Here is a 25,083-nt window from a genome sequence, read left to right on the forward strand (position 1 = left end):
GAACCTAGGTAGATCCAATTATCCTTTCTTCTTCTGGATGAGGAAACTCAGGTCCAGGATGGTCAGAAAACCTGCAAGATCAGGAATCCAGCAGCCCTGGAAATGGGAGCCAAGCCCAGGGCAGCTGACTGCACAGCCTCTCTGAGGCACTCTGCTATGTGCTCTCAAGGCAGGGAACACTGATGCCCAGGAACAGCAAGCAACGAAGGCCCCAGGCCCAAGACAGAAATAGAGAGAGAAAAAGACACGCAGGCAGGGAACAACAGAACCACGCTGCAGGGCTGGGCAGTGGCAGCCCCTGAAGAGCAGAAGGAGAGGATGTGGATCTTTGTGTTGGGCTGGGCACGGCACACTGCCTCCTTATGGTCATGCAGATGGATATCATTTATTTCTCACAAGCAACCTGAGGAGCAGAGATCAGTATCCCCATTTTACAGGCAGACAACCTGAGCTCAGAGAGGTTAAGCAACTGGCTAACGTCACACAGGTGGAAAGACCCAGGCAAAACTGGAACCCAAGTGTCCAGCTCCACTACAGTGTATGGACTCTAAGGCACACTTGGGGAGAGCAGCTCTGCCCATCCCAGGAGGACTGCATTTTGGGGGTACGGGAAGATGGGTGTCCCCCTGTCCTGCACTACATTTCAGGGTAGGAGAGCTGCAGTGGCCACTCAGACTCAGTCCAGAAGCTGCTCGAGCTGGCTTCCCCAGCGCATCTGTCTTGACCCTGGCACCTACAGGGCTCCTCTCCCTACCAGGAAGCTTCTGTCCCTGGCCCCGAGGCAGGGAGTGGTCCAAATGCAGCTGGGCAGCTGTGGGGATGTCATGGCCAGACCTGCCCTGGGAACCTGGCAGTGACTCAGGGAGACACTGGGAGGAGGAGGGTTGACAACTGCTTGAGCTAAAAAGGCAAAAGAGTAAGTTAAAACAGCAGGGTAGGGTGCTATTAAACTAGATGAGCTGGAGTCCTTAAAAATACATTAAAAAGGCATAGAGAAAAAATTAAAAACCTAAAATTATAGCCTGTTCTTTCAATGGTCTTTTATAATTTCTTTTCCCTGAATTTGAAAAGCTAATACGAACACATATGATTGCTAATAATTAGAAAAGGATCCTATTTCTGGGCAGACAAATACCGTGTTCCCTCTCCTTTCTCCATCAGCCCGCTTCCCTTAAGGCTGCCGCGGCCCCCACTCTGCCGTGTCCGTAGCAGGCTGAGCCCTTGGTGTGGCCTGGCTCCGGCTCCTGCTCTGGAAGGTCAGGCTGACTTCCCCGCTTCCTCCTCTCCTCTCCTCGGGGCCTGTGACCTCTGCCCCTGTGCACAAGAACCATGGCCATGATGATAAAGGAAAGACCCTGTAGTCAGCTTAGGGGGCACTTGGGGAAGGCAAAGGAAGCTTCTCTGGGGAGATGGGAGCCTGCCACAGCCCGGCCTCTGCCCATTCTCCCAGCTGTGGATGACGGAGGCCCCACTGTGTACTTTCCTCTGGTTACAAAGAGTTTACAGCTGATCTCAGCTGATCTAAACGTCCTGTGAAGGCAGGGTGAGGCCCAGAGTGGGCGAGCAGCCTGCACAGAGTCACACAGCCAGCAGAGAGAGGAGAGAGTGGGGGTCTGGGGCAGTCTTCCTGGGGCACCCTGTGTCTCTCACATGCGGTCTTTGTTCTCTACCGGCAGGGGGTGCTAGAGAGGATTGTTTCCTCCCTCGGAGGCTCGGTCCAGAAGGCTAGCGAGGGGGCTGGAAGGGGCAGTTGAACAGAGCGGAGAAAGGCTGCCTTCACCTGGCTTAGCAGGAGTCCCAAGCCCTACTCGACCATCAGGGAGGCTTCCTGGAAGGCTGTGCCCTCAATGCTGCATGCGAGGTGCTCCCTAAGCTTCTGCTTCATCTTTAGCCCAGGCTGGCCTCAAACTCACAGCGATCCACTGCCTCAGCCTCTCCAGTGCTGGGACTACAGGGGTGCGCCACCATGCCCAGCTGGCTTTCCCTTCATTTTCATCTCTGGCCTCCGGCATCTTTTCCTCAGTTCCTAGAACAAGTGTCACTTTCCCTCCTGCTATAGGGCTTTTGCCCAACTAAGCTTCTCTGCCTGCAATGTTTTCCCCTCCCGCTAGTTGACTCACTCTCTTGCAAATGAATCTCAGTCCCTTAGGGCAAACTCCAGGCCAGGTGAAACTCCACATCCCCAGCCTCAGAGTATCTCTGAGACAGACAGTGAAGCATGCTGCCTCAGTTTCCACATCTGTAAAATAAAAGTCTACTGTGCTGGTTGGATATGGAAATAAGAGAACCAGTCCACACCTGGGGGCAGCGGCACACTACTCCGATTACCTCAGCATTGAGGGAGGGTGAGGCCCAAAGATGGAAAGTTCAAGGCTAGTGGGTCCTTGTCTCAAAATAAAAATAGTAAAAAAATGAGCCTGGAATGTACTTGGTGGTACAACACTCCTGAATTCAATCCCTAGTATTAGAGAAAGAGAGAGAGAGAGAGAGAGAGAGAGAGAAAGAGAGACAGAGACAGAGAGACAGAGACACACAGAGAGAGACAGAGAGACAGAGACAGAGACAGAGACAGACAGAGACAGAGAGAAGAGAGAGAGAGGGAAAGAGAGAGTCACTTGAAACATTAGGCTGCCCAGCACATAGCAATGGCTGTTTTTAGTTAAGCATTGTTTTCTGTTAGTACCTGGTACATTATTATTTACAGGATTATTTGCAGGATGACCTAGCAAGTGGCTGACTCCCTTGATGAACAGAAAGCTCCCTGACAGCAGAGCCCATGGCTGTGTTACTATTTCTCTGTGGTCTGGATAGGGCTGAGTGCTTTACAGATATGTGTTGAAGACAAAAAAGGCTGGGAGTGGGGTTGGTGGGACTTGCTTGGGCCCTATGAGCTGAAAACCAGTGTCCTGGCTGGAGGGGGTCTGATACATGAGCTTAACCCACCGCTCTTCCTGAGTCGGGTGGAGGGAGCCTCTGCTAATATCTTCCTGGCTTCTGGTCTCGCCCACCTCTATCTACTCCGGGCTTGGCTCAGAGACTACACGTGGAAAGCATGGTGACAGCTCCAGCAGAAGCAGACGACTTGGAGAAAGAAAAACACGGCACATTTCACATCTGAGTGCTATGGAGCAAATGCATTCACCACAACCAGGCGAAGCCAAAGCCTCCAGCGTGACCCTGGGTTATTGCTGTGATTTCTATCTCCCTGGCAACAAGCGCAGGCTAAGCCTTCAGCCACCGCCGACTGGGCAATGCTTGGCACCCGCCCAGGGCTGAGATCCCTGCCTCCAGCAGTGTGGTGCAGCCCCCAGCCCTGCCCTGATTGCTTCTTTGGGAGAGTCTGGAGGGGAGGCTGATGGCAGGGGGACCACTGGGATGCTGTGGCAAGGGCCCCACCCAAAAGCCCACCCCAGGACCAGCAGGATACCAGTGGAGAGGGACCCACTGTGGTACTGCTAGTGCCATCCTACCCCACTGCCTCGCTCTGAGCCAAAAGCTGAGCCCCAGGCCCATCGGCACAAAGCAGCTGTTCCTGATTCACTGCTGTGTAGACAGAGCCAGCCTTGACAGAACCCTGCTCTGTGCTGGCACTGAGCTAGAAACAGGGGAGCAGAGGCCAGCAACATGTGGCCTGCACCGGGGAGTGTAACGACAGCTGGGGGACTGCGGACCTGGGACGTAGACTATCAGGTGAGAGAAAGCAAAGTGCAGACCACATGTGGACAGCAGCTGGGCCCGTGCTCCCTGCAAGTGGACACAGCTGGGCAGCAGTGGCCTTCTTTGAGAGAAAGAGGTAGTGACAGAAACAGGATGAGGACATTCACAGTTTGCTCTATTCTCTACTATTCTTTCTTTCTTTCTCTCCTTGTTTTTTTGAGACAGGGTCTTGCTATGTAGTCTAGCCAGGCTTGACCTCACTATGTAGCCCAGGCTGGCCTAGAACTCACAGTAATCCTCCTGCCTCAGCCTCTCGAGTGCTGGGACTACAGGCATGTACCACCATGCCCAGCTCTTTATTACTTTTTACATTTGAAATCTATGCATATCTAACCACTCCAAACAAGGCCAAGTAAAACCCAAATAAGCAGCACCATGCAATAAATGTTATAATAAGGGTGTGATTCGTGGGAGCCTTTCGAGGAGAGTAGGTGGCTCAAACACTGGAGGCTCCCGTATCTCTGGCTCCCAGCATTCTCACCTGCAATGAATGTGTGAATGTGTGTGTGTGTGTGTGTGTGCCTGTCTATCTGTCTGTCGGTCTGCTTCTGTATATCTGGATCTTTAGGGTTGAGTAGTGTCCTCCAAAACACATCTCCACCTGTGAGCACAGAATGTGACCCTCTCTGGAAATGGGGTCTTTGCAGATGGAATTAGTTGGAATGAGGTCACAGGAGGTTAGGGTGACCCCGAGACCTAATGACAGGTGCCCTTTATAAGAGAGCAGTACAAATACAGAGGCAGACCCCGAAGTGACCCAGTTGCAAGCAGGCAGGGAGGCCTGGAGGAGATGGCTCTCCACACCTGCAGGGAGGGTGGGCCCTGCCACAGCCTGAGTCCAGGCCTCTGGACTGTAAAAGAACTGTGAAAGGAGAAATGGCTCCCAGTGTGGGCCTTTCCTCATCGCTGTGCTAGAAACCACTATGGTGAGTCTCCGTGTTTGTGCTCGTGCCTTGAGGTGTGTGTGTAATGCATTTATTTTTCACGTGTGCCTGTGTGTGTTTTGGAGAGTATTCAGGCATGCTTGGGCATGTATTTGTGACTATAATCTGGGTCTTGTGTGTTTGTGTCTCTGGACATATGTTATAAATGTATGTGTGTGGTGAGTTGTATCTACGCATTGGTGTGTCTGTACACTCCTGTGTTTCAGAGTGCATATGCTGTGTGTGTGAAGCTGCCTGGGTGCAGCCGGTGGTCTCTAGGGGCTCCCTCAGCCCTGACATTCCAGGGGTTCAGCCTGAGTCCCACTGCAGGGTGGTCCTGAGAGATGCACCAGGCACTGGGATGGAGCAGGCTCCAGGTCATGCTGGAGCAGTGCCCTCTAGGCCCAGCTGAGAGGCACCTCTGGGGTGTCTTCAGGAGGTGTTTCCAAGCCCGGGGCTGTGGGCCCATCAGAAGAGATCTGGGGATCTCTGGGCCTAGAGATCCACCCCAACTTCCTCCCTCCTCTCCCTTTGGGACTGGCTTACAGGAGAAAGAACCAGAGTTACTGGGAAACTTGAGAGCACTGATCCTCAAATGCCAGTGTGGGCTTCACAGGCCCCCACCCTAAGTTCTGGTGAGGCAGAGCTGTGGAGCTTAAGAGCTGCATCTCTAGCAAGCCCTGGGATGATGCCAACACCGCTGGGCAGAGAGCTGACCTGGAGAATCAGCCTCAAGTAGAGGCTCCTCCGCAGCCCCAGTCAGCCCCGGAGCTCAGGGTGGGCAGCACGGTCTTTCAGGACAGGCCCTTTATCTTGTCTTTCCTGGCTGTCCTCATCACAGACAGATTATTTATTTAGCCAACTGTGGCTCAGCCTCTGTGGCTGCATTCAAGAAACTAATAATCTAGAGACACAGAGACCCCTAGGGGCTGTGACAGGGCCACAGAAGTTCAGGGGTGCTGAGAGTCCTGAAAAGACCTTGGCCTCAGTCCTGGGGAGCCTGGAGGGATGCGTGGGGGAGAAGCCCGGAGAGCACTGGAAAGATGGGAGGATTGGCTCCTATTAATTGTGGGTTTATTTGCTGTCTAGCAGCGGTTCAGATCCTGGAAGTGCAGGCGTTTTAACCCTCACAGCACCTCTGACAGGGGGATAGCTGTCACTGGAGGAGAGTTAGACAATGTGGCCACTTTCCCAGGCTGGGGACATCTTGGCCTCCAACCACAAGGAGGGAGGAGTGGGACATTCCAGAGGGACAGCGTGGCACACGCACAACAGCCAGCTCAGTCATGGACCCAGACTGCATGCAGGCTTTCCTTTGGGATGTTCATGCCCCTTTCATGAAACACACCTTACGCAGGCACAAGAGGGGGATCAGCAGTGAGCCTGTCCCTGGGCTCTGGCCTCATCTGCCTAAACAGGGGTTGAGCCACATTGGCTGCCTGAGGGCTCTCTGAGTGCAGCTGCCCCAGTCATGAGTGGGCACCAGATGGCAGAGACTGCAGGTCTGGCTGATATGGGGACCCCAGAGAGCCCAGACTGTGAGGGGCCTAAGACTCACGTACAGCTATAGTGGGGGTTCTGTTTACAGATTCACTGCAGTGAAGGTCAGCCCTGGAGAGAGGCAGAACTGAGTGCCGAGGGCAGTGGTGGGCACAACTTCTAGGACTTATGGTGACCGTCACATCTTGGCCCTGGACAGTCTCTGTATGACTCTGGGGTTCACTGACCTCATCAACTAGATCACGAACCCCCAGGCCAGAGACCACCCTTCTTCTGAACTTGCTGCTGGCCCTTGCTTGCATGGGATTAGAAAAGTCACTCTGATCTAGAGGATAGAGCCAGAGAAGATGAGCCTCCAGCAAGGGGTACTCTAGTTAGACTGAAGGAAGCCTTGGCCTGGCAGGAAGCAAGCAGCAGCTAGTTCTGGGAAGCATCCTTCTGTCTGTGACAGTTTGCCTGTCCCCTCCTTGTTCACTTCCCTTCTCCTCTTGTGCTCACCACTCCCTCCCATTTGTGTCATTGTTACCTGTGTGGGCCAAAAGCTCACCAGCTTGACCCAAAGTCAGGGGGCCTTTGAACATGGACACAATTCACCCCAGGTTTGCTAAGCCCTCAACCTGCTGGACAAGAAAGAGCCCAGCCTCCCGCCAGGGCACTTCCAGCCAGACAGAGCAGAGAGCCAAACCAATGTCTAACTCTGAAACAGAGCCACGAGCCACTGGCAGAAATCAGTAGGGAATAGAGAGGCAGAGGCAAGCAAAAAATGGAAGAATCCAGAAGTGACAGCAGACTGGCTTGGCTGGAAAGGCGCAGCGAGAAGGGTCTGCTGAGCTTACGGTGGGTCAGCATTGGTTCTCCGGGCCCTGAATCAGGCTGAACGATTCGAACTCCGTGGTATGAGCAGTGAGAAGTGATGGGAGGTTTTACAGGAAGGGCGTGACATTGTCTGGGCTGGGACCAGAAGAGCTTCTAGATTGTGCTGATTGTAATAGGATCTTATAACAGTCACCTGGTCTTGATTCTGAGTTCTGAGGCCTCAGGATTCCAAAGGGGAACATTACACTTTTGGTGAAGTCTGTCCCAGCAGCTCACCTGGGGCACTCTGGAGTCTCCTTTTCCTTTTTTCTTATTGCATTCATCTCTTTTTAAACATATTTTTATCTTCACAATGCTTCTTATCCTCAAGCCCAATCCAACCCCAGTGAACAAGGGCCCCAGCTGGGCTCCTGTTTTGCTTGCTGGACACCCAGTGTACAGCACCGTGCCTGGATCCCAACAAACTCATCCATCTACCGACTAAATCAGGAGGAAATCACTGCCCCACAGGAGCCAGAAGAGTGCTCTACTCTCTCTGCCCTGGCCTGCTCCCCAGCTTTCGCAAGCCTCCCAGTGGCAAATCTCTGAGAAAACCAGAAACAGCTGTGCTCTCATCCTTGCCAGTAATCTGGGGAGATTTGGACTCTTCCTCCCTCCCTTGCCAAAATCACCACTGCTTTCCTTCACCTCAGAGCGAGGCCAAGCAAGAAAAATCGTACCTAAGCAAAGGAACGTTTTGCAGGAGCCTGAAGGAGCCCTCTGACAGTCTAAGCAAGCACGCGCATGTTGCAGACACACCGGGAAGGGCATTCAGTTCCAGATTGACCTCGCTACACCCATGAAGTGTGAGTTCTCCTCTCCACCTCCTTTTCACAAATGGAAAAATAAAGACTCAGAGAAGTCGTTGATATTGGCCAAGGCTTTCCTGCCAGAACAGAAGCCTGGTTTTAAACACAGGTCTGCCCCACTCCAACCCTGGTGCTTCATGGTACACAGTACAAGAAGCAGCTGAGACAGGATGGAGCAGGCCGAGTTCTCTGTCCAAGGTGCTGATTGTGTGGTCTCTGCCAGACTCAGGCTGTCCAGAAACTATGGGAGCCCAAGCACTGGCCACCTCCCAGCGGTGAATGAGGACAATGACTTCACGTCTGCCACCTGGCCTGAACTTGTCATAGTGCCACAGTTCCTGCCTGTTCTGGGCAATGGCCACGTGTTCTCTCTGCACTCCGATGTGGACAGGGCAGTCTGGGCTCACTGCATTCCAATCTCAGGGGACCCAGCACCCTAAGGCCAGGTCTTCTCAGGGCTGGACACAGCCAGGGAGGCAGAGGAGCTTAGGTCAAATCTGTAGCTGTGGGACTGCACTTCTACACCTCAGGAATTCAGCTCACCCACCAAGAGGGTGGAAACTCTTTATAAATGTTACCATTTCCTTATTCTGTGCAAGGCAAACAATATATATCTAGTTTCTATCTTCAAGGCTCTTAAAGGGTAGGTTAGGAGATAATCTATTAAATGGGTCATAGGAAGCCATGGAGTAATTATTGATCAGGGAATATGATAACTACACTGAGCTCTAGGGAAGCTAATCAGGCAGCATGGGGGGGGGTAATTGGGAGAGAACAGACCTCTGTAATAATCAGAGCTAGCATATTAAGCATTTATTGGTTGCTAGACACTGCTTCAAGTACTTTGAAGATATTAACTTACTGATCTTCACAAAAGCACGAGAATATTATTATCCCCATTTTACAGATAAAGAGACTGAAGTATGTAGAAATGGGAAAGCTGGCAAAGTCCCAGGCTTTAGCTTTTAACCACTGTTCAGTGTTGGTTCTCAGAGCTATCTAGATGGAGGACACCAGGATCTGGCACAGGGCTGAGCAGTGAGCACAGCTGGGGGATGGAAGTCAGGTGCAACCGGGGCCCAGGGTGCTTGCCCCAGAAGGCTGTCCCAAGACAGGGCCAGGAAATGATAAGGGAGACATGAACAGCAAACACTTTGCTCTGCACATAGCTAAGATGACTTTTATCTATAATAGCAACACTCCCAATGTTCTTGGCCCACAGTCCTTACAAGATAACTTCTTTTATTTAAGAGAGATTTTAGACACTCTCAAGTCTTACCATAGTCACAGCTTCCCCCATCAGCCTCCTGGACTGTGTAGTCCTTTCTCAAAGATTTACTCATTAACATATTTACTTACATAGATGAGGGAGAAAGTCTCAGTTCAATGCTACCCTGGATCTGACACCTTCCAGCTTTGGGTGCTGGGTCACTTCTGCAAAAGGCTGAGTTGCTAGAGGTGAGGGGCAGGTAGAGGGAATGGACAAGGAGCCTGGGGCAGAGGTGGGGCTGAGGACAGGCTGGCAGAAGCAGCTGGGCCCAGAAGGACTCTTGGAAGCCAAAGGCTTCCTGTGCTATTTTGACAAGATTACACCTGATTCCTCTGAGATGTTCAATGACAACACTTGGAACTACACTATTGATACAAGTAACGCTTGAGAAGTAAAGAGGGATTGCGGGTGGATTATATCACCAAGATCCCTTCCAGCTCCAGCAGTTTATGAAGATACCATCTGTCTTAATCCTTTCCCGAGGAAAGTGTCAGGAGGCAGGGGACTCATGGAAGAACGGTGTCTGAGTGGGTCCCGGGTCTGCTCCGTGCCAGGATGGCTGAGCAAGCAGCACACAGGGGACCCTGCTAGGATCTCAGCCGGGGAGCACTGCTGAGGGACCAAGGGCATCCTAAGCAAAGCCAGGGAACCTCAGCCCCTTCCCATGCATCAGAAGCCAGTGTTATTTGGGACAGTGCCCAAGGAGAGGAGCTGTGTCTTTCTTGCACCCTCCTGTCCTCATGTGGGATTAGGACACACCGAGGTCCTCTGCCCATGTGAAGAGCCACAGGCAGCAGGGGCAGCTGGAGGAAAGAGCTGATGCTGGGCTGGGTGGAATGATGGCAGGACACCTACCTTGGGCAGCAGGTGAGGCTGGGGTTCGCCTGATGGGCTGTTCCTGGGGCCTTCCTCCTCTTGATCAGTCCCCAGGAGCTTCTCCAAGTCACTCGGCAGTGTTCTGCAGATTCCTGACCACAAAAGTGGCTCCTTCAAGGCTCTAAGGCACAGGGACAATGGAACAGTCAGGGCAGGTGGGCAGGGATCCCAGTCCTCCCTGGCCTCCGTACAGCTCCTCCCCGTCTAAGCAGGCCAGGCCCCTCCCCTGTCCAACACGTTGTCAGCATCTTCTCAGAGCTGCTGCAGGGAGCTCAGAGCTCAGATGGGTGAGGGGAATGTGTGACCCCCAGGCTGCTCCCCACTTCCAAATCCAGTGAGTGCCAACCCCAGCATGAGTGAGCCAAGGAGCTGGCACTCATCCAAGCTGAGCAGAGGCCCAAGGAGGTGGAGGCAAGAAGAACCAAGGATAGAACACTGCACTGGGAGTTCAAGCACCAGCTCTGTCGCTTACCCTGCTGAGCTGCAGCACCCGACTTTCCCTCACTGGCGTGGGAGGCTTTAGTCTAGATGCACAGACAGAGCCAGCAGAGCTGAACAGAGAAGAGGTCACAGCAGGCCATAACCATCATCTCCTTCAGAATCTGAGGCTAGCATTTGCTAAAATGCAAGGTGAAGGGGCCTACCTACCTTGGCCCACTGAATGTCCAGCAAGGTGGCTGGGAATCTGTATTTTAGCAAGCTCCTCACACAGATGCACAGGAACTCACACCCAGTGCAAGTGCTGGGAGAAGGCAGACAAGTCCAAGATGACAGTTTTATAACACACATTCAGGGGTCATGGATTTCTTCCCAAAAGCAGCATGATAGGAGTCCAATATCTGCAGAAAGTATAGCCAGAGGGCCCTGGGTAGCTTACTCTCTAGTTCTCATTCTCCTTGTCAACGAAATGAAGATTAGCACTGACCTCAAACTGCCAACGCAACAAGAAATGACCCCACTGAGAAATCTAATAAAGAAGTTCAGGGCTGGCAAGCAGCACAGGGGTAGAGCACTTGCCCAGCACAAGCACAGTCCTGGCTTCCATCCCCAGCATAAATAAGTAAATAAGTAAAATCAAAGAAGCTCAGGCTGGAGCATTTTAACTAGTATTTTCCCTTCTTAACTGATCTAATCTTAATATTCTTAACTCTGAAAGTGACATGCCTGTGAAAGAAAACACTCAAGATAAAATACAATGAAAATGAAATTTAATGTATATGTCCCTGCCATACAGGAACTTTGTCCCAACTCTAAAACATACACATTGTCAAGAGTCCTGTTAAAGTTTTCTTTGCTTCCCCCAAATACAGACACACATGCATGTGCCTGTATCTGTACTTTAAACCAAACAAGAACATATTCTCAGTGCTCTGTCTTTATTTTACTCACTAGTAAACACCACACATCTAGGTATGTGACACAGATCTCATTGTTTAAACAGCTTATAGTGTTTTATGGAATCAATGTGCTAGACTTTATGTGAATGTACCTGTATGGATGGATTTTAGGCTGTTTCTCTATTATTTGGGGGGGGGGGTGTACCAGGAATCAGTGTTTCTCTATTTTTGATGCAGAAAGTTCCAACAAACATCTATGAATCCCCAGGTCAAAGGTCATGTGTGTGTACAATTCTGATCGATGATGCCAGCCTGCCCAGAAAGAGAGCAACAATTTTGCATTCTCTGGGCAAGATAGGAAGGCACCTGCTTCTCCACCTTTGATCACACCATGTGTTTTCAAACTTTTAAACAACATGAAAGCTAAAAGATGACAACTCATCTCAGATTACTGTCAGAATGGGCAGGCATATTTTCACATTTTCAGATCCACCAGCCTTGGCATTTATTTATATTTTGTGAACTGCTTAAGTCCTTTATAATTTATCTTACTGGTTTCACAGACTTTCTAAATTGATTCAACTTTGTATCAAGTTGTCACTTGTCTCTTTGTTTTACCTTACTGTGGCATATTTTGCTTAAACAAATTTCAGGTTTTTATTTTATTTTTTTTCTTTCTGTAGTCAAAACTATCAGTCTCTTCCTGTATGACTTCCAAGTGCTTAGACTTCCTTTACAACTATTTCTCCCTGGAAGCAAGCATTATTTTGATTCCAAAACCAGAGAAAGACCCAACTAGGAAAGAGAATTACAGGCCAATCCCCCAAAATGAACATCGAGGCAAAAGTCCTCAATAAGATAATGGCAAAAAGAGAGCAGCAGGGGGCTGGGGGTTTAGCTCAGCGGCATAAGCACCTGCCTTGCAAGCAGGCAGTCGTGAGTTCGATCCCCGGTACCGATAAAAAGGAAAAAGGAAAAAGACAAAAAAAAAAAAGAGAGAGAGAGAGAGAGAGAGAGCAGCAAATTGTCAAAATGATCAAGTGGGATTCATTCCAGGGATGCAGGGATGCAAGGATGGTTCAACATACATAAATCCATAAATGTAATATACCACATTAACAGAGTCAAGGACAATAATCATATGATCATCTCAGTAGATGCGGAAAAAGCTTTTGACAAAGTCCAGCACTCATTCATGATAAAAAAAAAAAAACCTACAGAAAATTGGAATAGATGGTCTTTATCTCTACCTGATAAAAGCTATCTATGACAAACCAACACATAACATTATACTATGTGGACAAAAACTGAAAGCTTTCACTCGAAAATCAGGAACAAGACAAGGATGTGCACTGTCACCGCTCTTATTCAACATAGTCCTGGAAACTTTAGCTGGAGCAATTAGACAAGAGAAAGAAATAAAAGGAATAAAGGAAAGGAAGAAGTTAAACTATCATTATTTGCAGATGACATGATACTCTACTTAGAAGACCCCAGAAACTCCACCAAAAGATCTCTAGATGTAATAAACACATGTAACAACTGGGTTACAAAATCAACACTCAAAAATCAATAGCCTTCTTGTACACAAATAACAAACTAAATGAGAGAGAAATCAGGGAAAAAATACCTTTAACAGCAGCATCCAAAAAAATAAAATATCTAGGAATCAATCTAACATAGGATGTAAAAGACCTCAATATTGAAAACTACAGTACTCTGAAAAAGGAGATTGAAGAGGATATTAGAAGATGGAAAGATATCTCATGCTCTTGGGTAGGAAGAACCAATACAGTGAAAATGGCCATACTTCCAAAACTGTTACACAGATTCAGTGCAACCCCACTCAAAATCCCAATAGCATATCTCACAGAATTAAAGAAAACAATCCTAAAATTCAGCTGGAACTATGGGACCTAGAATAGCAGAGGCAATCCTGGGCAACAAAGACAAGACAGGGGGCATCAAAATCCCTGCCTTGAAATTTATACCATAAAGCTACTGTGGTAAAAAGTATAGTACTCAAAAAAAAAAACAGACCCAACAAAAAACAGACCCAAAGATAAACAGAACAGATTAGAAGATGTAGAAACAACTCCAGACACACTAAGCCACCTTATCTTTGACAAAGGTGCCAAACACATTAATTGGAAGAACGGTAGCCTCTTAATACATGGTGCTGGAAAAGCTGGCTCTACACATGGCAGAGATTAAAACTGAACCCATCTCTTCACCATGTACTCACCTAAAATCAGAATGGATCAAAGATCTTAATATTAAAACAGAAACATTAAATCTGCTGGAAGACAGAGGAGGTAAAACTCTTGAAGACATCAGTGTAGGCAAAGACTTTATGAACAAAACCCAGATGGCACAGGAACTATCACAAAGAATCAACAACTGAGATTTCACCCTACTGAAAAGCTTTTGCACAGCAAGAGAAACCACCAACAGAAGAGAGAACCTACAACGTGGGAGAAAATGTTTGCCAGCTGTTCCTCAGAAAAGAGGATTACTATCGAGAACTTACAAAGAACTAAAAAAAAAAAAAAAAAAATCAGTCCTCCCAGATTTAAAGAACCAATCCAAAAATGGGCATCTAAGATAAACACATATTTCTCAGATGAAGAAATACAAACAATAAATAAGTGAAAAAATGTTCAACATCACTGGTCATTTGAGAGATGCAAATTAAAACAACACTGAGATTCCACCTCACCCCAGAAATAATGGTTATTATCAAGAAATCAACCAATAAGAAATACTGGAGGGGCTGTAGGGAAAAAGGAATCCTTCTTCACTATTGGTAGGAATGCAGACTGGTGCAGCCACTGTGGAAATCAGTGTGGAGATTCCTCAAAAAACTAGGATTGGAGGTCCCCTTCAACCCAACTATTCTCCTTCTGAGTATCTTCCCAAAAGAATTAAAAACATCACAGCACAGCAATATATGTGCACCCATGTTTTATAGCAGCACAGTTTTTTTAATAGCCAGGTCTTGGAAACAACCTAAATGCCATCAACTGAGAAATGGATAAAAAAACGTGATATTTTATACAATGGAGTACTACCCAGCCATAAAGAAGGATAAACTGGACACTTTTATAGGTAAGTGGATACTCCTTGAGAACATACTCATTAGTGAAATAAATAAGACACACTTGTGTAAATATATTATTTCATTAGTGTGACAAGCTGAAAGCTAAGATAGTTGCACTAGTGATTTCTCAGAGTTTGCTGAAGAGAAGGATTTGTGCTGGTATTGTTCAGACAACTGAATGCAGATGTCCTGTGCTCTGGGTGAATGATTTGGGGATGACAAGGTGCAGTGTACATACATTATTGCCCTGATTGACGTGTTTTGAAATTTTGTGTAGTTTTTCTCCTCCTCCTCCTTTCTTTTTATCCTTGAATAAAATGGATTTGAAAAAAAGATTAAAAATAATAATAAAACTCTTTCTCACTGTCAGCCGTGACGGCAAATGCCTGTAACCCCAGCACTCAGGAGGCTGAGGCAGTCTGGGATCCTCAGCAAGTTTAAGGCCACCAGGCTGAACTTAAAAACCAATCAAACAAAAACGTCTTTCTCACTTGAGGATCAAAAAACATCTCCCCATACTTTCCACTAGTAGAGTTTTCTTATTTTTAAGCCTTGACTGCACCCAGAATTTATATGGGTTCAAGGACTGTGGTGGGACCAGCCTTGATGCTTCCACAAAGGGACCTCCAGACAGCTGCCCTATTCATCTTAAAGGCTCCATACCTGTCCTCCTCTAGATTCAAAGATGCAATTTAACTGTACACAGGGTCTGAACGGAGTCACAGCCCCACAAGATCTAGGATAAGTTACCTAACTTTCCTGTATCTCAGTTTCCTTGTCCAAAAAATGGCAATACTAATAGTACCATCTGCACAGGGTTATGGTGATGATTAAATGAATTACTACAGGTAAAGGGTTTGAACGACACAATGGTAGCCAGGCACAGTGGTACACATCTGTAATTGCAGCACTCAGGGAGGCTGAGGCAGGAGGTTCACAAATTTGAGTTCAACTTGGGCAATTTAGCAAAACCATGGTTCAAAATAAAAAATAAAAAGGGCTGGGAATGTAGCTGAGTGTGAAGGCCTAGGTTCAACCCTAGTACAGAAAAAAAAAAAAAAAAGCAACTCTAAGCTGTCCAAAAGAAGCTCAGTTTAGATGTGAAAACACACCCAGGCTGAAAGTGGAAGCATGGAGAAAGATATCCCATGCAATTGGAAACTGGTAAGGTCCAAAGGTGTGGCCAAAGGTCCTGTGTTGGAAACAAGTCCACACAACACAACAGTTAGGAGGTGGGACCTTGAGAACTCCCTAGGTCACATGACTTCACCCCATGAATAGGTTAATGACATTATTGCAGGAGGGGTAGTGATCTCAAGAGTGGGTTTGTTATGAGTTTGACCCCTTCCTCTGTCTCACATACACGCTCTCTCTTGCCATGTGATGCCTTCTTCTATACCATGACACAGCAGAAGGACCTTAAACGCTCACTCCTGGACTTCTCAGCCACCAGAACTACAAGCCAGTTAATTCCTGTTCATTATAACTGTCCTTGAATTCCCTCACAGCAGACTGAAATGGTAACTAACACAAACGGGACAGTCACCCAGGACAGCCAGGGGTGACCATGGTTATAGTCAAAAGCTGCTATGAGGGATTAAGGACTTCATGTAATGATAAAAAGACATTCACCAGGAAGATGGAATGATGATAAACACGCATGCGCCTAACAGAAGACCCTAATACGTGAAGCAAGTGAGAGCAGAATTGAAGGCAGAAACAGTAACATCACAATGGTACAAGATTTCAATGCAAAACTTTCAATAGCAGTTTGAGCAGGTAGATCAGCAAGAACACAGAGGAGCAGAAAAACACTCAGACCACCTGGACAGAGCGGCCACGTGCAGAACCCTGCAGCTGCAGGACGCGCACTTGTCAAGCACAAAGGGAACCTGCTTCGGGGTGGCATGGGGACCTGTGAGGCTTCCAAAAAACGGTGCAGGACGCTGCCCACACCGGGGAACCGTACAACAGACATCTACCACCACGTGTGAGGCCCTGCCCCACTAGGAGCCGGCAGTGCCCAGCAGGGATACGGCGGTTTCTCCTGCTTCTGCTGCGAATGCGTTCTAGTTCTTTTGAGTGCTTTCACTGATGTTTACGTTTCCTTCCATTACATCCTACAAGGGGCTCACATGCGTGTGTAGAAATGCTGTACATTTTCATTTTAAGTATTTATCATCGGTCACCTTAGTATTTAAAGAAATTATTCCAACTAGTTTTTGCAGCTGGAAATTTTGTTTTACTTTCCCCTCCAAATGGTTAATCTTACTCTTATCAAATATTGATAAATTTGGCTTTTTTTGATCTGGGGTTAAACCCAGGGCCTCGCTCATGCTAAGGACATCCTCCACCACTGAGCTACTCCTCCAGCCTGTCTTTTATAAGTTACTTGTCCAGAATTTGTACTGGCTTGTACTTCTGCAGCAGGGTTAAAGAATTAGGATAATGGTGATCATTCTTTCCTCGCTTGTGGTCATGTTTACACACATGTACACACAATCACATTACGCAACATCCATCTATTTCTATTAAGTAAGATTTATAATCTGCCATATGGTGTTTAGGCATTTAAAAAAGCATTTAGAAATTATTTATATGATTTTTCATCTATTAGTTTAATTATATCAATAGTTTTTCTAATATTAAATCTATATTTCTGTAACATATTCCCATTTGCTGTCATGCATTCATTTTTAAAATACAATGCTGCACTTCTATTTATTATTGTATGAATTTTGTACCAATATTCATACATGAGAGGTTTTAAAATTGTGTGTGTGTGTGTTACCAAGCTTTAGTGTCCATGTGGCACTGGGTTTGGTAGAGCAACACTGGAATTATAGAAATTAGAGGCTGTCTCAACTTGGAGGTGGTGAGAGGAAGCTTTTATGAAAACTTGGCTTCTTCCACGATAATTGGTCTGTTTGGATTTTCCATCTTTTCTGGAGTCAAATAGCTTCTATTGTTTCGGCTGGCTTTCAATTGCATTTGTTTATAGTTGAACACAATATCTACCAAGAATTCTTGTTTCTCTGTATTAGTGACTATTTTTCCATTTTAAGATTCTTTTTATTCACCTCATTCTTTCCCCGGCCCTCATTAGTTTAGCTCGACTTGAAAAAAAAAATCACATTATACAAGGCATTTTCCCTTCTCCAAAGGAGCTTACTATGCACACGGCCCAGGGATAGAGACGCTGGAATCTGAGATGGGATAAGAAGATGGCAGAAGAAGAGCAGCTTGAACAACACACTTTACTCAGCAAACACTTCAACAGGGCGAAGAGCTCATCCCTGCCCCGGCCCAGGACCCCCCACACCTACTTTTCCCAAACTCACACCAGTGAAGCCTGCCAGCTCCCACCTTCCTTCAACCTCTAACAGCCTCCTCTTCCTCCCAGGTCTCCCCTGACTCCAAGGAGCAGTCTGTGCCTTTCCATGGATAGCCCAGATGATAAATACATTGCTTAATTTTGAAAAATTAAATACAAAAATGTTAATATAACACCAACAGAAATTTTTTTAAAATGTTACTATTCTGCACTTTTGCTTCAGATCTCTTTTGTTAAATGAAGTGTTCCTAGCCAGGGTGGTGACATAGCCCTGTAATCCCAGCCCTCAGGAAGCTGAGGCAGGAGGATCGCAGTGAGTTAGAGGCCACCTGGGCTACATGGCCAGCCTGAACTACACCACAAGATCCTGCCTCCAAAAAAGAAGTGTTCCTGACATATTTGAAGTCCGTCCCTTTCCCTGCCAGCCTCTGCTCCTTCACTCTCCAGAGACTACCACAAGCACAAACCCAGTGCAAATGGAATACATTTGTCCCCCAAAATCATATAGTATTGTCATTTTTATTAAAATTAAAATTTGCACTAATGGTACTATTCTGTAATTTCCCCTTTTTTGTGACACTGTTTCTCAGCTTTGCTCACATCAATTCAGAATATGTGTATATATGATATACCAGTTTTATTGAGGTATAATTTACATAAAATTCCCTAGGGCCAGGGGTGTGGCTCAGTGGTAAAGCTCTTACCTAGCACGCATGAGGCTTTGGATTCAATTCCCAGTACCACCAGCACCACCACCACCACACACCAAGAATTCCCCAGCTATATCTATTTTAACGGTGGCATAATAGCCCAGTTTTAGTTATTCATTCCATGACCGCAGACATCACAACTAGTGCAGCTGAGACCTCATTACTGAATTTCTGACACCGCTGTCCCAGATACCCGTGGAGCTGTCTCAGCACGCACATGTGTGAGCTTCTCTAGGCCATTAGGCACCTAGACAGGAAGCTCTTGGCCACAAAGCGTGTACATCTTCACCTGGTTAGCCCTTGCCAGAACATCCCCTGACACCTGCACTGCCATTATTACAGGAGAATATTATTCTCCTCAAGCTGCTATCATTTACCTCTTTCCTTGCCTATCTGTCCCCTTCCCTGTCCCAGAAGGCACGCGTCTGACTGGCACTCAGTGGATGCTTGGTGAATGAGAGGATGAGCTCACTGTCTACCAGAGGAAGAGGCTCCGTGTGCTAAGAACATTAAAGGCTTCTGAGACCTTTGCTGGCTGGGGTCCAGGGAGGACTTCATAGAGGAGGTGGCCTTTGAGCTGGGCTTTGAAAGACAGGGAGAGAGAACAGATAAAGATGGAGATGAGGGCGAGGTCTGGGACAGGAAGAAGGGTGTACAACACTCCAGGGATGACGTGGAAAACAATGTCTTTTTCATATAAGTTGATTTGGCAGGGTCATGGGTCTTAGTCGAGCTGCCATGTGCAGGGGTAGAAAGAGTTGTATGTGTGGATTTTATACAACTTCAAGGAGACTGGACACATCTCCCTCCTCACCCAAGATCACCCTGAGCCAGAGGCGGGGTGGGACAAGGCCTTACTGAAAGGTCTGGGGAGCCTGTGAGGGGTACCAAGGGTATAGCTGGGCACAAAGATGATTCATCCAATAAGTGGCAGGATCCCGGGGATACCCACAGCCCATAGACTGAGGCCCATGTCTCCTCCCAGCTCCTCAGTAGCTTAGAAAAGAACAGGGCTGGTCCAGCCTGGGTGTCCTTCCTGGACCCACTGGGAAGCACTGGAACTGGGTCTCCTCTGCCCCTCTCCTTTACAGCTCTGTGACAGGGTCCAGGGCTTGTGCATAGCATTCTGGCCCCTTCCACCCTGGCTACTCCACGCAGGGCAATCTGCATGAAACTCGGACAGGAATGCAAAGCTTGCATCTCTTCTCTCTGTACCTGTCAAGGAGAGGTGCCATCCTGTCCTTCCTCTTTCCCTGCTCTTGTGACAGGAGCTATCTTTCAGTAGACCCAGCTCTGGGCACACTGCCCAGAATGGAGGGGAAGGGGACAAGTACACGACCTTTACTTCAAGTCTTTTTGTCTTAAGCAACTTCAGCAAAACCAGCAGCAGCAGCAGCACCAGCACCAGCACCAGCACCAGTGGCAGCAGGAACAAAGGTCCAAGCTGTGCCCGAGGTGCGGACAGCACCGCATAAATAACACAGGCCCACTGGGGTTCTGCTGCTGGTGTGTGTGTGGCTACGGTTTGTACATACTCTCAGAACCTGAGTTTTCTCCTCTATCAAGTAAGCTTCACCTTTCTCCTAGGATATGGAGAGGGCTCCAAAGTGGTAAAAGGGAAAGTGGGGTGACTGAATAGCACCCAGGTATTCAGGCCAGGCACCCTATTCAGGTGGTTCTAGTGCCTGAGAAAATCGACACACACTGGCCCCACTAAACACCTAGGCACACAAGTGAGCTCCCTGGCCCCAAGACAGCATGGCTGTCCCACTCCCTGCACACCCGCCACACAGCCCTTTCAGTTCTGAGGTGACCTCCACCCCTCTGCCAGCCCCACCAGGTCCTCAGGGACCCGAAGCCTTTTTGAAGGGACCATCTCAGTTCTCATGGAGGCTGGAGCAATGCAATTTGTCAGTCACCCCTTGTCGCACATAGTGCGCTGCCATCACAGTGTGGCCAGGCATCCCTGAGCCGGTCACTCAGAGAGAAGGCAATAAGCAAATGCAAAAGGGACTCAGTCACCGGCACCACTCAGTCACCTTCCTGCTGTCCGCCTTCCCAGATGCTGTGCACACTGGGGATTGGTTTACCATGCGGCAATCACAGGACTACACTGGAGAGGCAATGAAGCAGGCGGGACATCACCTCCCAGATGTGTCTAAGTGTGACGGTCCTTCATGCTACATGGCTGATGTCCTCACTGTAATGTCACTTAAATTACTGCCACTCAGGTACACTGAGGTGATGAGGCCCCAGGATCAAAACCCCAGCACACAGCCACCTCCCTGCCACCTCACTAGCCACAGGCTCACGACACTGCCTTGACCCTCCAAAGCCCTTAGGGTCCGCTGCTCTCCTGCCAGGACACATGGCCTGTGGCCAGAATTCAACTGGCTAGACACAATTTGGAGCAGACTAAGTCACAATGAGAAGGTTGTGGTCTCCAAGGCCACCTTTCTTGGCCAAGTCACTCAGGGATGCAGAGGGAAAATCTTGGCTTCCTGCTGGAAGCTGGCTGGGCCTTTCTGCCTCTGATCCTGAGGACATCAGAGACTCTGACTTGGCAGGAATGATGGCACACAGGCCCAAGGCAGTCCCATAGCTCATTTGCCCCTGTCCAGTCTTCCCAGCCCCCTATTGCAGGTATTAGGGCAGACATCAGAGGGGAAGGGAGAGAAAGCCTAAGGCGGGAGCCCAGGATGCGTGGGTCCTAGCTCTGGTTTTCAAAGTGGCTCCATGCTTCTGTCCTCTTTGGGGAACATCACTAATGATGAGAAGGAAGTAGAAGGCAATACTGAGACCACCCCTCCCCTCTTGCCTCTCTGCATGTCTCAGTACCAGCCCCAGGGGTGCCCAGAATATGGCGGCTGGGGTACATATCCTGCCCCGGAAACATAGGACATGGGTCACGACTTTAGGGTGTTCTCCTTAAAAGCCACTCTTGGTTGGCACTGAGCAATCCAGGTATAGAGTAAGAGCACATCATAGCTCGTCTCGGGGGCCCAGCTCCTGACCCCAGCTCTCCTGGCCAGCCTTACGAGAGCTGCATATAACAACTCAGGGGCAAGAACATGAAGCATCGTGTTGACCACTCATGCTGACATGAGAGTAAGCTGTGCAAATCACTACCCTCCCCTCAGGAGGTGGGAGGGAGGGCACAGGGCCCCAGCTCAAGCAAGGCAGTGCACTAAAAGCTGCTGATCTCACTCCATGCTGAGCACTTCCCCTAAGCACTCTCCCTGGGCGAGCCTGCCCTTAGCTTGAATGCCATGTGAATTCCTGCACCCTGGACACTGTACAAAGAGCCCCTGGCACTTTATGTCCATTATCTCTATGGTTCTTCACCAGCTGCTTGATAGGAAGGACCGACCTTCCTATCCCCAGGAGGAGAGTCGGTGGGACAATACAGGCCTGTAGGGAGCATTTCATGCCTGCTACTGTGACAAATAGGTTAAATATCACAGGCCGCTGAGGGTAGGAAAGGAAAGCCCCAAAGGGCCAATACACAACTCAAAGTGTGTTAGAAGGGCCAAGCTCCTTGCAAGCCTGGATGGGGCCCTGGACTGTCACACAGGATGAGGACATCCTCAAGAGAAGGAACAACCACATTTCCTCCATGGAGGCAGAAAGCAGACAGCTTCCATGAAGGCGGAAATCTCCAGGAGTAATACTTCCTGGCTGCAACAATCGCTTGACAAGTTTCCAAAGCCCTCCCACCCATCTGGATAAGGTATCTCCACACCCAACTGTCCAGGATGGGGTTTGTACTGCCTGTGCTGTCCATGAGTGATTGCCAGCAGCTTCCCTGAGTGGAGGAGCTGAATATTTAGTCTCTTTCTCTCCCCACTCACTACCTTTCTCCCTCTGCCCCTTCTCCCTCCTTTCAGAGTAGGTCTTGTCCTCTCTGGCAGTGTACTGTCAGTCCACACTCAACTGTTCTCACCTGGTTTTCTAGGGACTCCACCCCTTCCCACAGATCACTCCAGAGATTCTTGGTGACCAGCCCCAGGCATGCTATCGTCACCAGCACCAGCTTCAAGGGCTCAGTGCTCAGGAAGTGTCTTTGAAAAGCAGCCACTTGTGGGCCTGGCACATAGCAACTCCTTTTCCTCAGCACAGCTGGTCAAACACTCCTGTGCCATCAGCTACCAGCTGCCTGTGGGTCCCTCCGCTGCTTGGGCCCTGTGCTCGTAGCTGCTGGCTCCAGGGCAGGAGAGACAGGTATCTTTGGATCTGACAGACCCTGGAGAGAGTGAACCTCTGTGGGGTATTTGAGAAGGTAAGCAGGGGACTTTAGTTCCCCTCTTCAATCTGCTTCCCCCTCAAGAAACTAGAAGCACATCTCAAAAGAGGACAAGTGACTGAGGCTGCCCCTGTCACCCTATACTTGTCAGAAGGCACTCATAGCCTTGTCTGCTAGGGCTGGGGCTGTGGGGAGAGGAGCTGTCAAGACCCTGTGGCTCCAGTTGGCCCTAGGGTGGGTTGGGGAGCCCTGTGTGCAGGCAAGAGGACTGGAGGGACCCATGGCACCACTGTGCCTCCTCAGTGTCTTCATCTGTACGTGGACCATCGCTGGCTCAGGTTCTGAAACACTATCATTCTTTCCCTCTAGGGAAGGGTGCTTGCCCCCTGGGAGAGGAAAGACAAGTCGAGTTGAAAAGTTCACCAACAGGGCAACAGATCTAGTGCAGTCACTTTTTCTGAGGACAGGAGAAAAGAGAGAAGAGAAAGATGGATCTACACAGAACGAGGGCACAGCTGAGAGAAGGCACATTCCCTAACACCTTCCCAAGCCTTTGCCTATTAAAGGAGAATCTCCATCTCCTTGTCATTTGCACCTTCCCCACCCCCCACCCCACTGCCTGGGAAGTGTACCTAGGGCTCCATCAAGGCTGACATACAGGCTGGACGCTGCCAGTGGTCCTCTCCTGTAGCTTCCTCTCACTGCCTCCCGGAGCCCCCAGAGACAGCACAGGCCCACAGGTCCACAGCCCCACAGTCCCCTGTGCTCAGATGAGTGTCTCCTGAGCAGTGTTTTCCTGTCCCCAGACACTTCTGATCCCCACAGTGTTCATACCCATGGCACCTTGGAACCCCATGGAGCAGGGCAACTCCTTGAAGGGCTAAGGAAGGGGGATCCAGGAAGGGATCCCACCAGAGTGAAATTCCACACCAGCTTGGACTAGAGGTCTGGAGAGTACGGCCCTGCTCCTCCAGAGGGCGTGGGGGCACGCAGTGTCTGGGAGGCCAGCTCTGTAGACCTGCTAAGTGATCTTGGTCAAGCCAAAACTCTACTGGGCTTCAGTTTCCCCAGGGCCTTCATCCAATCCCAAAGTTTCTCGCTCAAAGCCACTGTGAGGACAGAACCCAGAACCTTTCTTTGGAAGCACATGGGGGAAAGGTGGCAGGCATCCTTTGCCCCTGGTAGCCCAGGAGCCTAGGCCACCTAGCAGGATATGGGACCCCATTCCGGAGCACAGCAGCAGTGATGATGACGCTGTGCTCATCCTTAAGGATGGGGTGACTGTCTCCTCCCTTCCCAGCCCAGGGAGTGGGCGGCAGAGCTTGGGGAATCCCTGGGTGTGGTGGGGGTGGTCCCCAGCGGTAATTCCTTCCAGCCTGTCGGGCAGAGCTGGGGGCCCCCAGGCGAGCCTCCACCCACTCCAGCCCCTCCGTGAGGTCGGTCTACCCACGCCCTCCCCAGTGGGCAGCTCAGGCCACCCTTCCCTGGGTACAAGCGGGGGCACAGCCAGCGTGCCAAGGCTCCGTGGCGCAGTCTCCCCCACCCCCATCTTTCCAATCCCAGGTCCCGGGAAGCACCGAGCTAGCGAGCTTCTCCGCCCCATCCCGGTCCTCAACCCGAATTCACGCCCCGACCCCATCCCCATCCGCCCGGGCTCTAACCGCGCGCGCTCACCACATCTGCACCTCGGCGCCACGGCCCAGCTTAGGCGCGGTGCTCGGGCTGCCGGGTGCGGCGACAGGCCACACGCTCCTACCTGGGAGGAGCTGCCAGCCGGTCCTCCTCCTCCTCGCTGGCTCTGTGGACCCAGCACCACCTGGCAAGGGACCGTCAGCAAATTCCCCTCCGCACCACTGCGGGAGCAGCTCCTCTCAGCAGCAGCCAGCCGCGGCCCCTCCCCGAGGCTGCTCAGACCTGTCGGGGAACCAGGCTAGATTATCAGATGCAAAGACCCAGGCTCCGCCTCGGAGCTCCGGTCACTACCAGAAACCATCTGCAAATTCCCATCGCACACGCACAAGGCTGCCGGTCCCTTGCTGCAGTTCGTTCCCGCATCCCCGGCTGCTACTCTGGGCCTCCGCGGCTGCTGGGCCACCTCCTCTCCTCCGGAACTGTCTTCTGAGGCCTCCCAGCCCCCCCCAGCCCAGCCAGAAGCAGGGAAAGATACAGAACCCCACGAAGGTACCGCTTCACCCCGCCCGGGGACCACCTCGCGGTTCGGCTGCTCTGCGGCTGGTATCGGTTCCGGCGCCCTCTTCCCGAACACTAGAAATTGCTACAGACGCCACGGCCCCGCCCAGGAGGCCCAATCGAGTGGGCTGGGTCATTTCCAAGTTTGCCCAAGGCTACACTCCTCAAGTGGGTCTCCAGTTTCATCAAAATCCCCGCCACCCAGCGAGAGGAAGCCAA

At 49.7% G+C, this 25,083-nt stretch overlaps 1 protein-coding gene across 5 annotated transcripts in view; it reads right to left on the reverse strand.

The window, feature by feature from the left end:
- Tmem63c (transmembrane protein 63C) overlaps window positions 1-25,083 on the reverse strand; it is a 64,122-nt gene extending 39,039 nt beyond the window's left edge. The window contains exons 1-3 of one of the 5 annotated variants that reach the window (XM_063241271.1): window positions 24,884-25,083; window positions 24,349-24,588; window positions 9,930-10,071 (exon numbers count right to left, since the gene is read on the reverse strand). The gene's annotated coding sequence lies outside the window, so the exon portion shown is untranslated. Of the gene's footprint in view, window positions 1-9,929; window positions 10,072-24,348; window positions 24,589-24,692; window positions 24,816-24,859 lie in introns of those variants that run through there. The other 4 variants (XM_003472323.5, XM_005004843.3, XM_063241272.1 and 1 more) reach the window with 4 other exon arrangements.

Source organism: Cavia porcellus, unplaced genomic scaffold (genome assembly GCF_034190915.1).
Source record: "Cavia porcellus strain 051 isolate PalLab524CR breed Dunkin Hartley unplaced genomic scaffold, mCavPor4.1 scaffold_31, whole genome shotgun sequence".
NCBI lineage: Eukaryota > Metazoa > Chordata > Mammalia > Rodentia > Caviidae > Cavia > Cavia porcellus.